This window comes from Octopus bimaculoides, chromosome Z (genome assembly GCF_046866305.1).
Source record: "Octopus bimaculoides isolate indiv1 chromosome Z, ASM4686630v1, whole genome shotgun sequence".
NCBI lineage: Eukaryota > Metazoa > Mollusca > Cephalopoda > Octopoda > Octopodidae > Octopus > Octopus bimaculoides.
Genome location: NC_142944.1, coordinates 35,024,161 through 35,039,780, shown reverse-complemented (window position 1 = coordinate 35,039,780; position 15,620 = coordinate 35,024,161). Strand labels below are relative to the sequence as shown.

Sequence of the window (15,620 nt, the reverse complement as noted above, 5' to 3'; positions counted from 1 at the left end):
TATATATATATATATATATATATATATATATATGTATATATATATATATATATATATGTATATATATATATATATAGTGTATATATATATATATATGTATATATATATATATATATATATATATATATATATATATTTGTGCGTGTATGTATATATATATATATATATATATATACATATGTGTATATGTGTGTGTGTGTGCTAGTGCGTATGTGTGAGTAGATAGATAGACAGACAGACAGACAGACAGACAGATTGATAGATATATACATAAATACGTACTACATACTTACATACACACACACACGTATATACATACACACACATTAGGGTGGGTGTGTAGTAAATGTGATTATATGTTGCCTGAAGTGGTATTCCTTCTTTCTATTAAATATCTCTGCTCTCTGAGAGTTTAGTAACCAAACAAGAGACAGGTGGAAAGAAGTGTGCTCAGAAGAAAGCTTAAGAATAGTTTCTTACATACACAAGAGTGCTACCAGCAGTAGTAGCAAAAACTATGGTTGAATAAAGAAATGCTTTGTGTCGGATATAATCACAATAGGACTTGGGTTTCTGATTCACAATTGTTCTAGTTTTCAGAAGTCATAGCAGCTGTAGTCCTTGCTATCCAGCTGAACTGTTACGCATTCATGAGCGAATTTGCTAAACAACAAACAATTTAGACCATCCACTGAAACAGTGATGGAAGGTGTCTTTCTATAAAATGATTTGTTCAAACAAAAGAATTTCATATGATTTACAGGAGAGCTTGCATATATCTATGTTGTAAATTTCGGCTGACGTCCAACTGTTTGTCGTTCGTATGGTCAAAATTTCATTAAATTGGTTTCATCTACAAAAAGAATTGAATGTTTTTGCTAATTAAATAGTAATTTGATTAATTGAACAGAAAAAAAAGCCTTAGGAAAATAGCAGATATATCATAGTATCGATTGTATTGAGTTCTCTCTCTCTCTCTCTTTATCTCTTTTTTTTTTCCTACTTGGCACTCGATCATCATATGTCTGCTAAGACATAAAACGGCGATAAAAAGAGCTGTAGATAAAGAATACTGCCACAAAAAGAAAAACAAAGCACTACGATAAAATTATTTTCATGTTAACTCAAATAACATGGGAAAGAAACAAACAAATATATGTGACAACCCTACCGATATAGATATATATATATATATATATATATATATATATATATATATATATATATAAACAAATAGTAAATGAGTATATGCATATATACGTACAGGTATGTGCATACCGACATCCACCTGTATGTATAGGTGCATATCTGGGTACAGGACATTGCAAACAAAACGTAGACGAGAAAACACACAAGCCACATAGAGAACATTCTACTTCATCAGCTACCCACGTTTTAACACCGGCGTTTCGAAGAGCTAGGCAGGACGCATCGTTAAAACGGCTTTTCCCATGGACCGCAAATTAAATTTGTATACGCAAATTAAATCTTGCCATGGAGGAATGTAGTGGAGGACAAAAAACAAGACAGGAAAACAAACAGAAAAGGCTTTACGGCCAGATATATATATTGGAAGGTTTGGAGGTGATGTACAGAAATTATATAGAAAAAAATTAAGGTACTCAGAAATCTGGATGTTTGTACATTTACAGATTTTTATTTAATATGTGACATTAATAAAAATCTGTAAATGTACAAACATCCAGATTTCTGAGTACCTTAATTTATATATATATATATATATATATATATATATATATATATATATATATATATATATATATATATATATATATATATATATAAGGAAAGAGAGACAGACAGACAGACAGACAGACAACAGAAAATGGAATTAATGATATTCTTTATTTAAAAACACTACAATTGTTTCGGCACATTGTGGACTCTGTAGCTCATAGCTGCGATGTTGTACAGTCATTATTTTACATCCCAGGTGTAGATTGCACTTCCTCAGGTGATTTCTTAAAATATGTCCTTCGTTAGATACTCTTGTCATTTCACTCATTTTTATTAATGTATACCAGGAGCGATGTGTCATTCCAGCAGTTCGCAAAAAGTATGATACATCACTCTAGGTATATATATATGTAGATATGTCAGTAGGTGGGTATATATGTATGCGTGTGTGTATGTGTATGTGTGTGTATGTATTTGTGTGTGCATAGGATTGTCAGATGAATTTGCTTTTTCTTTTCTTTTCTTACTTGACATTGCATTGTCATATGTCTGAAAAGAGATAGAATTTATTTAAATTTAAAATATACGATAAACAAAAGTTTTAGACGAAGACAATAAATAAATAAAATACTACGAGAAAAATATTTTTCGTGTTAATTCAAATAACATTGGAAAAGATTAACTGAATGAGAGAGAGTGGGGTGAACGAACGGTTTTATACGACAAACCAGTATTATGACATTAAAGGAAAGTAAGATCAGAAATTATGACAAGACAAGGCCGCAAGATGGCAGAATCGTTAGCACGCCGGGCGAAATGCTTAGCCGTGTTTCGTCTGTCTGAGTTCAAATTCTGCCGAGATCGACTTTGCCTTTCATCTTTTAAGGCGGCGAGCTGGCAGAATCGTTAGTATGCCGGGCGAAATGCTAAGCGGTATTTCGCTTGCGTTACGTTCTGAGTTCAAATTCCGCCGAGGTCGACTTTGCCTTTCATCCTTTCGGGGTCGATAAATTAAGTACCATTTACGCACTGGGGTCCATGTAATCGACTTAATCCGTTCGTCTGTCCTTGTTTGTTCCCTCTATGTTTAGCCCCTTGTGGGCAATAAAGAAATAAGGTCTTATTCGGTTATGCATGATTCCACAATGGATGTATCCATTAATATGTTGCTATTTAGTAATCTGCTTCAATGAAAATTTTGGATCCAATTTTCGATCTTCTCCAGAAATCGTTTTATGTTGAGTTTCAGAGGGTAAACTTTATCAATTCATTAGTGTTTACACATTTAATGGAGGCGCAATGGCCCAGTGGTTAGGGCAGCGGACTCGCGGTCATAGGATCGCGGTGTCGATTCCCAGACCGGGCGTTGTGAGTGTTTATTGAGCGAAAACACTTAAAAGCTCCACGAGGCTCCGGCAGGGGATGGTGGTGAACCCTGCTGTGCTCTTTCGCCACAACTTTCTCTCACTTCCTGTTTCTGTTGTGCCTGTAACTCAAAGGGTCAGCCTTGTCACACTGTGTCACGCTGAATCTCCCCGAGAGCTACGTGTCTGTGGAGTGCTCAGTCACTTGCACGTTAATTTCACGAGCAGGCTGTTCCGTTGATCGGATCAACTGGAACCCTCGACGTCGTAAGCGACGGAGTGCCAAGAACAACAACATATTTAATGTAGGAATCATTTCATATAGGAATTAAGTGACAGAATTGTTAGACTGTTGGATAGAATTCTTTCTGACACTTACTGTTCTGAGATCAAATCCTGTCGAGGTCAACTTTACCTTTTCATCTGTTCGGGGTCGATAAAATGCTGCAATCAATCGCAGTGGATTGATGGAGCTGTTTTGAAGGCCGGGAAAGAAGTTTTGCAGTATCTGCTTTGGCTTTTCGCCTTTTGAAAGAAATGTCTGTGATGACCCTGGTAGCAAGCTGTACAGGCCCAACTTACCGGCCCTTCTCTTGGATAAACTTCGGTGTTGTGTAGAAAGGAGACTTGAGCGCATTGCCCGTTGTCTTCTTTATAAAAATCATGTGGTTCAGTCCCACTGTGTGGCACCTCGGGCAACTTTCTTCTACTATGGCTCCAGAAGACCGCTGCTTTGTAAGTGAAATTCGTTGACGGCAATTCTGTGTGTGTGTGTGTGTGTGTGTGTGTGTGTGTGTGTGTGTGTGTCTTTGAGTTCGTAGTTTGTTTACGTCCCGTAACTTTGTCGTGTGTGTGTATATGGGTGTGTGTGTGTGTGTACGTATACATATCTATAGACAGATATATGTGTTTGAGTGTATGTTAGTATACATATGTGTGTGTATGCGCACGCACGCAGATTTGTGTAAATCATTAGGTCATGAGGCAATGACTAATAATATTTTAATTAAGTTCAGCAATTGCATGAGACTATTTCAGACGTGTTTCTGTATTATTAAAACCTCATCAGTTTGAGCAAAACCTCTACCATACTTGTCAAAGTAAACTAATAGGGGAAAAAACCCACTGTGCGCTGATTGGCATAGAAAAATCCATTTGTTTATTAATCCAATATTTCAGAGACCTCATCTGCATGAAAAAAATAGCAAAGATGATGTTAACATATTTAGTCCTGTAAACATTAAAAGCCTAATCAAAAAATAATTATTAGAATATTAAAAACTAAAATTTTTCTAATCCTCAGCTATTGACCGTAAGTATAATGTTCAAACCCATTTTTCTTTCCTTTTTATCTTCTTTTATTTTTTACTTTTTGTAAAAATTCATCTAAATCGCTTCTACTTTATCTTTTGCTTATCTTATGTATCACATGGAATACACAGAACATATTTCCCTGAAGTTTATGCATCATATATGATACACATTACCCATTTATATTCAACCACAAGAGAAAATGTATGAAACAAAAGCTAACTAAAAGTCTGAAAACAAGCATGGATATTTAGGAGAAACATGAAAATTCTTTGATCAGGAAAAGGGTTAACGGCATTTCTTGGTAACTGAAATTATTATATCTTCGGTAACTCAAAATATTATTCAGTATTCAACTAACCGATTCCTCATAGTAGACTATAAACTGCGACATTTCATTATATTGTCAGTAAAATATTGCTACATATATGTATGAATTTATATAATAAAAACAGTATAAAAATGGAGTTTTATGTACAGTACTGATAATTTTTTTACCTTCTTCCATCGTCCATCGACATGAAAATCCCTTCTTTCCTTTAATTTTTTTTTCGTTACTTTTTCATTCTTTCAGTTACACTGTGTAACAGATATTTTATCATTTGGTTGGCAACTGTTATTTCCTATTTGCTTACCCCTAGAAAACATGAAAAACGGCTAATATTTTCTTTAAAGTTTGCTTTAGTTACATTTATTCAAACCCCAAAGAATCCTTCTCAACACATGGCTATGATGCTCCCCCACTACTTCTGCTCGTGATCAGAGATGCACATATTGTCGGCCACTAAGGGACATGCTCAACTGGTTAAGGTCAAACAACTGACAAGCAAACCTGTAGTACAGAGCAGAATATTTGCTATAATGATATTTCTGCTTCAGAAACCCAGCACTAGATCTATCTAAAATGTAATGGAAAATAGGTAAATTTCAAAACATTGATGACAAAAGCAAATTTTGAAGTTGTTCCTTTGATTTGTACATGGAAGCAAATAGGAAATAACACTTACAGACCAAAGACAAAAAGAAAAAAAAAATTTATTACATGGTGTTATCCAAGCTAAAACAAGGTTAGTAAATTTCGAGAACAACTATCCTGTTATTTTCTTAATTATTCCATATGACAAAAGATAATGTTGAAAGGAAAAGCTGACCTCGTCATAATTTCGACTCAGAATGTAAACAGTCGGAACAAATATCATAAAGCTTTACTTCTCCCGACGCGCTAACGATTATGTTAACTTGCTTCGAAGGAGTTACTCAAAACACTTAAAAAAAAAAAAAAAAAAAAGATTTTGCAGCTCACCGCCGTAATTTGTTTCTGGTTTAGGTACAAGGCCGTCAGTTTGGTGGTATGGGATTAAACGATATATCGACCCTAGTATTAAATTTTAATACACTCTCGAAATGCGACGAGCAAGTAGAATTGTTAGCACACCAAGGTAAATGCTTAGCGGCACTTCGTCTGTCTTTATGTTCTGAGTTCAAATTCCGCCAGGGTCGACTTTGCCTTTCATCCTTTCGGGGTCGATAAAATAAGTACCAGTCGAGGACTGAGATCGACACAACGATTTATCCCCTCCCCTGATCTTGCTATGCCAAAATTTGAAATCAATATTACAGCTTTATATCTCTCACGTGTGGAGGCGCGTGGCTTAGTGGTTATGGTGTCAGCATCATGATCGTAAGATTGTGGTTTCGATTCCTGGACCGGGCCACGCGTTTTGTTCTTGAGCAAAACACTTCATTTCACGTTGCTCCAGTCCACTCAGCTGGCAAAAATGAGTAACGCTGCGATGGACTGGCGTCCCGTCCAGCTGGAGAACACATACACCATTGAAACAGGGAAACCGGGCCCATGAGCCTGGCTAGGCTTTAAAAGGGTGCATTTATTTATATCTCTCACGTAACTATCGTTAAAGCATGAGACTTTTTAGTCACTAACTCAGTAAGCGATCTGAGGGAGGCAAGTTCAAATCTCTTTGCGGACGCATGTTTACTTTTTAAGGCGGCGAACTGGCAGAACCGTTAGCACACATGTGGTTGAGAAGCAAGCTTTTTACCACGCCTACGCCCAAGAATTTAATTTTTTTACATACGGGACAGATATAATAGTGAATATTTATCCATTATTATATCGACGATGATAGGCAAAGTTTACCTCGGCAGGATTTAAACTCGGAACGTGAATACAGCAAAGCGGTTCGTGCGAAGCTTAAACGATGCTGCCAATTCGTCGGACCGCTTTAAAATTTTTGACACAAAGCCAACAATTTTATGTACTCAGCAGGTACTTATTTCATCGACGCTCTCCGAAAGAATAAATGACAAAGCTGACCCCAGCTACATTTGAACTCAGAACGTAAAACCAGAAGAAATGTTGCTAAGATTTTGTTCGGCTTACTAACGATTTTGTCATCTTGTCGCCTTTAGTGTAATCATTTATGTAAACATCAGCGTCCATTCGTCGCTTGATTCAAACAATCTTTTTACTAGTTTCATCTACAATGACTGATTTATTTATTTATTGATGATATTATTCACACAATTAAAAATTAGATAGTGTTACACCGGAATCTCAATATCGATAGTCTTTAATTCATAGAAATGTTGGCAATAATTTAGATAGATTTCTCTATTAATATTGGTTTATCGGTTGTTCGTAAAGACGAAATTGTACCTAGTCGAAAACAAAAGCATCCAGAATCATCTTATTCATATCAAGTCAAATGTTCATTTTATGCTTCATTTCTCCATTTTTTTTTTTTTTTTTTTTGCAGAAAATAATTATAAATTGGTGGGAAAAAATCGTGCAGTTAACCGAATTGATTATTTTTTGCATACGCTATCAACCAACGGATTTTGGGATATTTGAAGCTAAACTGTTCTGTATTTTTACAAAGTTACGTAAATAACAAAACTATGCAATTGTCCAGTATGCAGTATCAGTTGAAATAATGCTACAGCTCGCGCGCGTGTGCGTATGTGTTTATGGCTATGAAGCGAAGAACAATTAAAGATGAAAGTGGAATTAAGTGAAAATAAAAAAGTTATAAATTACCGTCGAAGTAAAATGTTTTACCCCGGATTTCCAATCTATCTACCATAATCAAAGATAAATTTGATTTCGATTTCATATTTATTTATCACAAGTCATTTTATTTCTTTATTTTTTTTTACTTTTACTTTATCATCGAAAGTAACTGAAGACATTTGTGATATTACTGTGATCGATCGCGTGGCTGAGACGTTAGAGAGCCAAGCATCCTGACACTTTGGCTAGACAAAACACCAAAGAAATCAGTTTGTACTTAGTAGTTCAGCCTCTCTGAACAGCTCAAATGCCTGAAGCTGGAAAAAGTAATTTACAAATAATTCTGCACGAAAACTTCTGCATCTTATTGTTCAACCCCAGACGGTTTATCCAGTTATTTGATATGTAGTTTATCGGAATCAGCAGTGTTATTAGAAATGAATAAGAAAAGCATGATAAATAATGTGAATGTCTTAATTACAATGAAGCAATGGACAACTAAAACTGACCAAAGCCTTGTGAGTGGATTTCGTACACGGAAACTGAAAGAAGAGTGTCGTATATGTGTGTTATTTCTTTACTGCCCACAAGGGGCTACACACAGAGGGGACAAACAAGGACAGACAAAGGGATTAAGTCGATTATATCGACCCCAGTGCGTAACTGGTACTTATTTAATCGACCCCGAAAGGATGAAAAGCAAAGTCGACCTCGGCGGAATTTGAACTCAGAACGTAGCGGCAGACGTTATACCGCTAAGCATTTCGCCCAGCATGCTAACGTTTCTGCCAGCTCGTCGCCTTTGTGTGTGTGTGTGTGTGTGTGTGTGTGTGTGTGTGTGTGTGTGTTTGAGTGTGTGTGTCTGTACCGCCACCATCACTTGACAACCGATGCTGCTGTGTTTATGTTCCCATAACTTAGCGGTTCGGCAAAAGACACTGATAGAATAAGTACTAGGTTTACAAAGAATATATCTGTGGTCGATTTCTTCGACCAAATGCGGTGCTCCAGCATGGCCGCAGTCCTACACTCATATATATATATGAATGTAGGACTAAAATGCCCCTCGGACAAAAGCCCCATAGTTAAAGTGTGAAAGTGGACAAAAGCCCCACGATTATATTTTTTGATTATTTCTCCTTTTTTTTTCACCTTTTACTCGTTTCAGCCATGCTGGGGCACCGCTTTGAAGAATTTTTAGTTGAATGTATGGACCCCAGAATATTTTTTCCCCGTTTTACTTGTTGCAGTAATTAGGCTGCAGCCATGCTGGGGTACCACCTTGAAGAATTTTTAGTCGAATGTAACGACCCCAGAATTTTTCAAATGATTCTCAACCAGCGCATGAAGTTAAACCTAGAAGGTATCTCCACATGCTAGAAATAACAGTCAAATCTCTTGAAATTGTTTTAATAACACCCTCGGTTTATTTTATTTTCTAAAAATCTTTGTACTTGTTTCAGTCATTGGACTGCTGGCATGAGGGCGTACCTGCTTGAAGAATTTTTGGTTGCGGAAAAATCATCATTTTAAAATATATATTTAAAGTTTTTTGTTTTCTTCTCTCAGCACTTACAGAGTAATGAGAATAATTTGACCTTTTGAACATTCTCCGGCCGTTGAAGATATAACAGAAGGCTAGTCATTCAAACATACTTCTTATCGTTTGCCTAAATAGGGAAATGGGTGTTTCTCCATAAAAATGACGAATTCTGGTTTTTGTGAAGAAAAAAACATGTCAGAGACATGTGTAATATTTACTTTCATTTTATGAGTGTATACATAGTCATTCAAACGTACTTCTTATCGTTTTTATCTTTCTACACAGTTCTTGAAGTAAATGCTTTCCCTTTTGTTAGAACTCTGACAACATGTTAATTGAGAAGCACAGTCTTGTGTTCTTTTATTCTATTATTGACGTTAAGGTTGATTTATTTTCATTTTCAAACTTTAAAATTATTCTAAAAACGAGGAAAATAATTGAAACACGGAACATATCATCGTGAGGGACATAGATATTTTGACACCGTTTTTCGATTGAATATATTTTGCTTATTTAAAAATTGGAATTTTGGAAAATAATTTTTTTTTTACAACCGTGATTTCCGTTGTAGTTTACGTGAAATTATGAAAAAAAATTGTAAGATTTGGCTGTTATTTCTAGCATGTGAAGTGACCTTCTAGGCTTAACTTTATGTGCTGGTTGAAAATCATCTAAAAATGATTCTGGGGTCGATACATTCGACTAAAAATTCCTCAAGTTGCTGCCCCAGCATGGCCGCAGTCCAGTGACTGAAACAATTAAAAAGATTTTTAGAAAATTAAAAAAAAAACGAAGAATAGCCCAAAAATATAACCGAGATGGTGGGGTATAAAGAAATTTCAAGAGATTTGGCTGTTATTTCTAGCATATCGAGAGACCTTCTAGGCTTAACTTCATTCACTGGTTGAAAATCATCTAAAAAAAATTCTGGGGGTCGATATAATCGACTAAAAATTCCTCAAGGTGGTGCCCCAGCATGGCCACAGGCTAATGACTGCAACAAGTAAAAAGAAAAACAAAAATATCACATAAGTAGTTTTGATCAAGCCAAAAAAATTCTAGGTTCCATAGAGCCATCTAGAAATTCTTCAAGGTGGTGCCCCAACATGGCCGGTCGCAGTCTAATAACTGCAACAAGTAAAAAAAAAATTCTGGGGTCGATACATTAAACTAAAACTTCTAAAAAACGAAAAAATAACCGAAAAATATAACCGTGGGGCTTTTGTCCTGGGGTGCTTTTGTTTTAGGGAGTTTTTATATATATACTAGAGAGCTTTTATATATATATATATACTAGATATACCCACCGTGATCCGTTGGGTCATAACCACTCCAAGTTGAAAATGTCGATGCACGGCGGAAAAGGAAAAAATTTCTTAAATAATCTTTTCTACTCTGGGAACAAAGCGCGAAATTTTTATGGGGGGTGGGGGGCGTCGATTAGATTGACCCAGTACGCAACTGGTAGTTAATTTATCAACTCCAAAGCCAAAGCCGACCTCGGTGGAATTTAAACTCAGAACGCAAAGGTAGATGAAATACCACGAAGCATTTCGCCTTAAAATTCTTAAATAATACAGTTCTCCTTTGGTGTAACAACATAAACATGACCAAGTATTTCTTCTTTGAAAATGTTCCTCGTTTTCTTCTTTGCCATTCTTTGTTACTACTATTCCAAGAGGAATACATGGGTACTTCAGCATAAACTAATGTTTTTGCAAAATCATCATTGATGCACAATGAAAAGAATTCTATCAATGTTGTTCTCATATGTCGTTCATTGACAGCCATATATATCCTTCTTATTTCTGAGCAATATTCTCTGTTCATCTGGTAGATGAACTTGCAGTCTAAGTACTACTGGTGCTCTTTCATGAATTGAAAATCCTAGAATGGATGCAACTGCTTCAGATGGTTCAATATGCCTATCCATTAGATATTGACTGATTTCATTATCATTGTTTATTTGAACAGCAGCTTGGTCATTTCCTTTCAGTATGTACTTGATGACATACTTAATTGACCTCACTGACGAAACGATTTCAAAGTTGCAGTGACATTTGAACGCTCTAAGGTACAACTCATTTGTTGTTTGTTTTTTCCATTCTTATGAAATTCAACTCTACCCATTGCAACTAATCTTCGTCTGTCTTTTGATTAAGATGATAAAGATTAATATTTTATTTTAAATAAAAAAGCAATTTTACCCTTTAAGAGAAAAAAAATCAAGTACCCGTGATTCAAAAAATGTCTCAAAAAATATCGGGAGAATTTCTATCTTTTGGTCCACGGGACTCGAAAGTTGTATCAATGATTAAAGGGAAGAAAAATGAAAGTGAAGAAAAAGGAAGGACGGTGGTAGTTGCGGCAACTCTGTGAAGTGTCGACATTTTCAATTTCATTTTTTTGACTATTTTATTTGTAATCTTTATCATCTTAATCAAATGGCAGGAAAAACTTTGAATTTTAATGTGTGTGTGTGTGTGTGTAATATTTTGGACTAATGGATATATGTCGATTCGTGTGTTGAAGTGTTGAGTAGAACACTGGCACAGTTTGGGCTACCTGGTGTCTTCCGTAGTTGGGGTATATTTCCGTTGGATCTACTTCAGGAACTCTGCAGTATTAGTTGAGATAATAATAATAATTTCTTAAGTAATGACTTAATGGATTTGCTATTAATCTTTATTTTGTACAACGGTCGTTTCGACTCATCCTGAGACCTAAAATGCAATATTGATGCAACACATGTTGAACGGAACCCCACCCGCAAAGGACAGTAGCAGAATGGGTCGATACAACCGTTGTACAAAATAAAGATTAATACCAAATCCATCTTCTCGTTACTTAAGAAATTATTATTATTATTATTATTATTATTATTATTATTATCATTATTATTATTATTTCTCTTTATCACAGGTTTTGTTGGAACTCCTGGAGTCTTACATGCGTAGCGTTCTTACTACCTGCAGCCTACGGTACCATGCTATCCGTTCTTTTCAACTATCTAATATTTTCCTGCTTATTCTGGCCGTGCCAAGGAAGCCAAGCTTTTATAAAAGTTCTACTGGACACTCTATTCCAATTTTCTTTATATTCCTCTTGATGCCTTCTGATACCGTTCTCAAGGACCCAACAATAATTGGCACTATCTTCACCTTCCTTATTTTCCATAGCCGGGCTATTTTGTACTTAAGAGGGTTATATCTATCTATCTATCTATCTATCTATCTATCTATCTATCTGTCTGTCTGTCTGTCTGTCTGTCTGTCTATCTGTCTGTCTGTCTGTCCGTCCGTCCGTCCGTCCGTCGTTCTGTCTGTCTGTCTGTCTGTCTTTTAACCTTCCTTCTTGACTATTCGTGGGTCAAAGGGGCACGCAACGTCAACTATATAGCATACGTGGTGCGCCTTGCCCACCATCACTAGGTCCGATCTGTTACGCTCCTAGCACCTGATCTGTTTGGATCGGGAAATCCCAGAGGATCTTGCTAGTCTCCGACTCTGTCACTCTCTGCGATTTGTGCTCATACCACGTCTTGCCTCTCTCTAGCCCCAACTTTTTGCACAATATTATTATTATTATTATTATTATTATTATTATTATTATTATTACTAATATTATTATTATTATTATTATTATTGTTATTATTATTACTATTATTATTATTATTATTATTATTATTATTATTATTATTATTATTATTGTTATTATTATTATTATATCGAATCTCCTGCGAGTTACCATGTGATCCCTTGACGGCAGTGTAAACTTCATTTGATTAAGATATCTTTGGTCCGTCGAGCAGCTAGCGGATTACTCCTCGTTTGGGTAATTACTACTTCCGAGGTTCTGCTACGAAACATATGTAACCTGGATTTTATCTACTCCATTCCCTAATTCTTGATTTTTATTTGCATACACAGCTACACCAGCTGCAAACCATAAACTATAAAATAAATTTTTTCAGCTTATCGAACTTTCGTATGGGAAAAATTTACAACCTTCTATGTCAATAAACCACTATTGTTCCTGAAAGTTGTTTTTTTAATACCTTCTTCGGACTACTCGAAGCTTACTAATTTCCTACACCTTGATCCTTGGATCTTACCTTTACATATATATTTAATTTCTAAGGTAAATATTTTTTCCCCGGATCTCCAATTTCTCTACCACCTCCACTGTAATATTTAGAATATACAAGAGAACAAAAGAATCCGTTACTGAAAAACCCTGTATAATGACATCTACTTCTAACCCAGGGACAAAGAATAAATCCATCGGGCCTATTCCAACTATCTCAAGATAATCCCATGGGTTTCAGGACTGAAGCTAAGAAGATGGTTAAATCAGACTAGGACGAAACTATCCGCCACAGATTTAACAACCCCAGATATTATCCTGCAGTTGAATTTGTTTCTTTTGTCGCACATCATTTGGCATGAAACTGATTATTTTCTTTAAAAGTGCTATTATCTCTAGTTGTAGTAATTATAATTTGATTCTATCTTCCTTAAAGTTTAACTCTAATATAGGCTAAAGATTTTTTTTTCTGAATTAATTTTCAAAATAATTCTCCGCTGGCGACAGTTTGTACAAACTTACTTTCCCCTCTACGACGGTAACATTATCGTTAACAGTAACCACGCTAATCCACAGTATGTAATCAACAATCAAGTACTTTACGTTTTCGAAAGCACCTGACCTCACAGCAAGAGCACGGTGACCAGCCATCTGTTCTCAATAATAAAAGGATAGATAAGCTACGAGACACCTAAAAACGCAGTCGTAAAATCATTGAATTATGTGCCGTTTACTGAGGTGTCATATTTTTTTTTTTTAGGTTTAGAGTAGACTAAATCATATGTAAGAATGTGTCAGGGGTCACTGAAGAATCATGATGCAAATCACAAATCAACCTTTCAGTTTTCAAGTATGAATAGTACAACAACTCTATCAAAATACAAATGACAGCTGCATGAGAAACGCACAATTAAAATTTCATGGCCGATTTTATTCACAGTATCAAGTACTTTCTGTAGTTTCTGTTGAGAGGAAAATTTTCAATTGTTAACTAAATATAAATAGAAACAGCTCAAACATTGACTGAAACAGTAGACACTTTTTAACAGGAAATCCCCAGTTAAGATCCAAATGCTGAGATCTTTTATTTTTAATTCTTTGAGCCATTGGACTGCAGACATGCTGGGGGTACCGCCTTGAAAGATTCAACCGAGTAAATTGATTGCAGTATGCATTTTTAAGTTTGGTGCTTATTCTATCGGTATCTTTTCCGCACTACTGAGTTACGGGATGTAAACAAACAACGAACTCAAACACATACACATATTGGACCACTGAACTGAACACGTTTTTTTTTCATTCTCTCTTTGTTTATTTCCTCTTATTGCTTTCTGTCGAAGAGCGTAAGCTCGAAACGTAAAAGACTTTTCCATTTTCCCCGAGCATCAAACTAATACACTTGCTTGTTGTTCCTACACCTGTCTTCAGCTTTGTTTTTCTATAAATTTGAACTATATATAGGTGCAGGAGTGGCTGTGTGGTAAGTAGCTTGCTTTCCAACCACATAGTTCCGAGTTCAGTCCCACTGCATGGCACCTTGGGCAAGTGTCTTCTACTATAGCCTCGGGACAACCAAAGCTTTGTGGGTGGATTTGGTAGATGGAAACTGAAGGAAGCCCGTCGTATATATGTGTGTGTGTCTGTGTTTGTCCCCCCAAACTTCACTTGATAACCGATGCTGGTGTGTTTATGTCCCCGTAACTTAGCAGTTCGGCACAAGAGACCGATAGAATAAGTACTAGGCTTACAAAGAATAAGACCTGAGGTCGATTTGCTCGACTAACAGCGGTGCTCCAGTATGGCTGCAGTCAAATTACTGAAACAAAGAGAATATATATATCAAAGAAAGTAGATGTGTAAAGCCGGAACAATACAAGAAGGTACAAAGTAAACTACGAATTGAAAGAAAACAGAATAAAATCGCAGTTTTACCTTGTATTTCTATATTTCGAGGTGAAGACGCTTCTTCAACACATTCGGAATAGCAGTGGCTGGAAAAAGTTTGTTGCTTATGTATACACAGTGATACAGTGAGCAATATATATGTATGCGTGTGTGCATGTATGCATTCATACATATATTACTATCTGTATCGCTGTATCGATCAGACTATCGGATGTTGTTATACATCGCTGATTACAATGCACTTCCAATTCTTTCTTGATTGCACCATTTGTTTGTATCTTGACCCAAATTGTTTAACTAAAGCGTCTTCTCATCGTTGCAGAAACGTTCTGAATGGACCTTTCTGAACGCTTGGAGGCCACTTGGCAACTACTATCGTCTGTGAAACTTGCGAGATGTCCGGCCAAACTGTACTTGTACATTCAGTGTTCTACAACCACGCTGTTCCCTCCGCTCCGTTCTTTAAATTATCTTATTTCGGATATACACCCGTATATATACTTATTCTGCATAGTAGATTAATAGGTCAATACAAAACGTAATGTCAATTAAAAAATGACTGACGAAAGAACACGTGTTACTTAATTACTTTCATTATCTTACAGCTGTTTTTGTTATAAATAAGTAAGCGCGCACTCAGAGTTGATTGCCAATGCGATATCTTATACCTTCTTTTGGACCC

General features: G+C 35.9%; 1 long non-coding RNA gene across 1 annotated transcript in view; it reads right to left on the bottom strand.

Annotated features, from left to right (window-relative positions):
- Positions 1-1,855: 1,855 nt before the first annotated feature.
- Positions 1,856-15,620, bottom strand: part of LOC149132211 (uncharacterized) — a 40,543-nt gene continuing 26,778 nt past the window's right edge. Inside the window, exon 3 of the long non-coding RNA XR_016244749.1 lies at positions 1,856-2,247. This is a non-coding gene — a long non-coding RNA (uncharacterized LOC149132211). The remainder of the gene's footprint in view (positions 2,248-15,620) is intronic.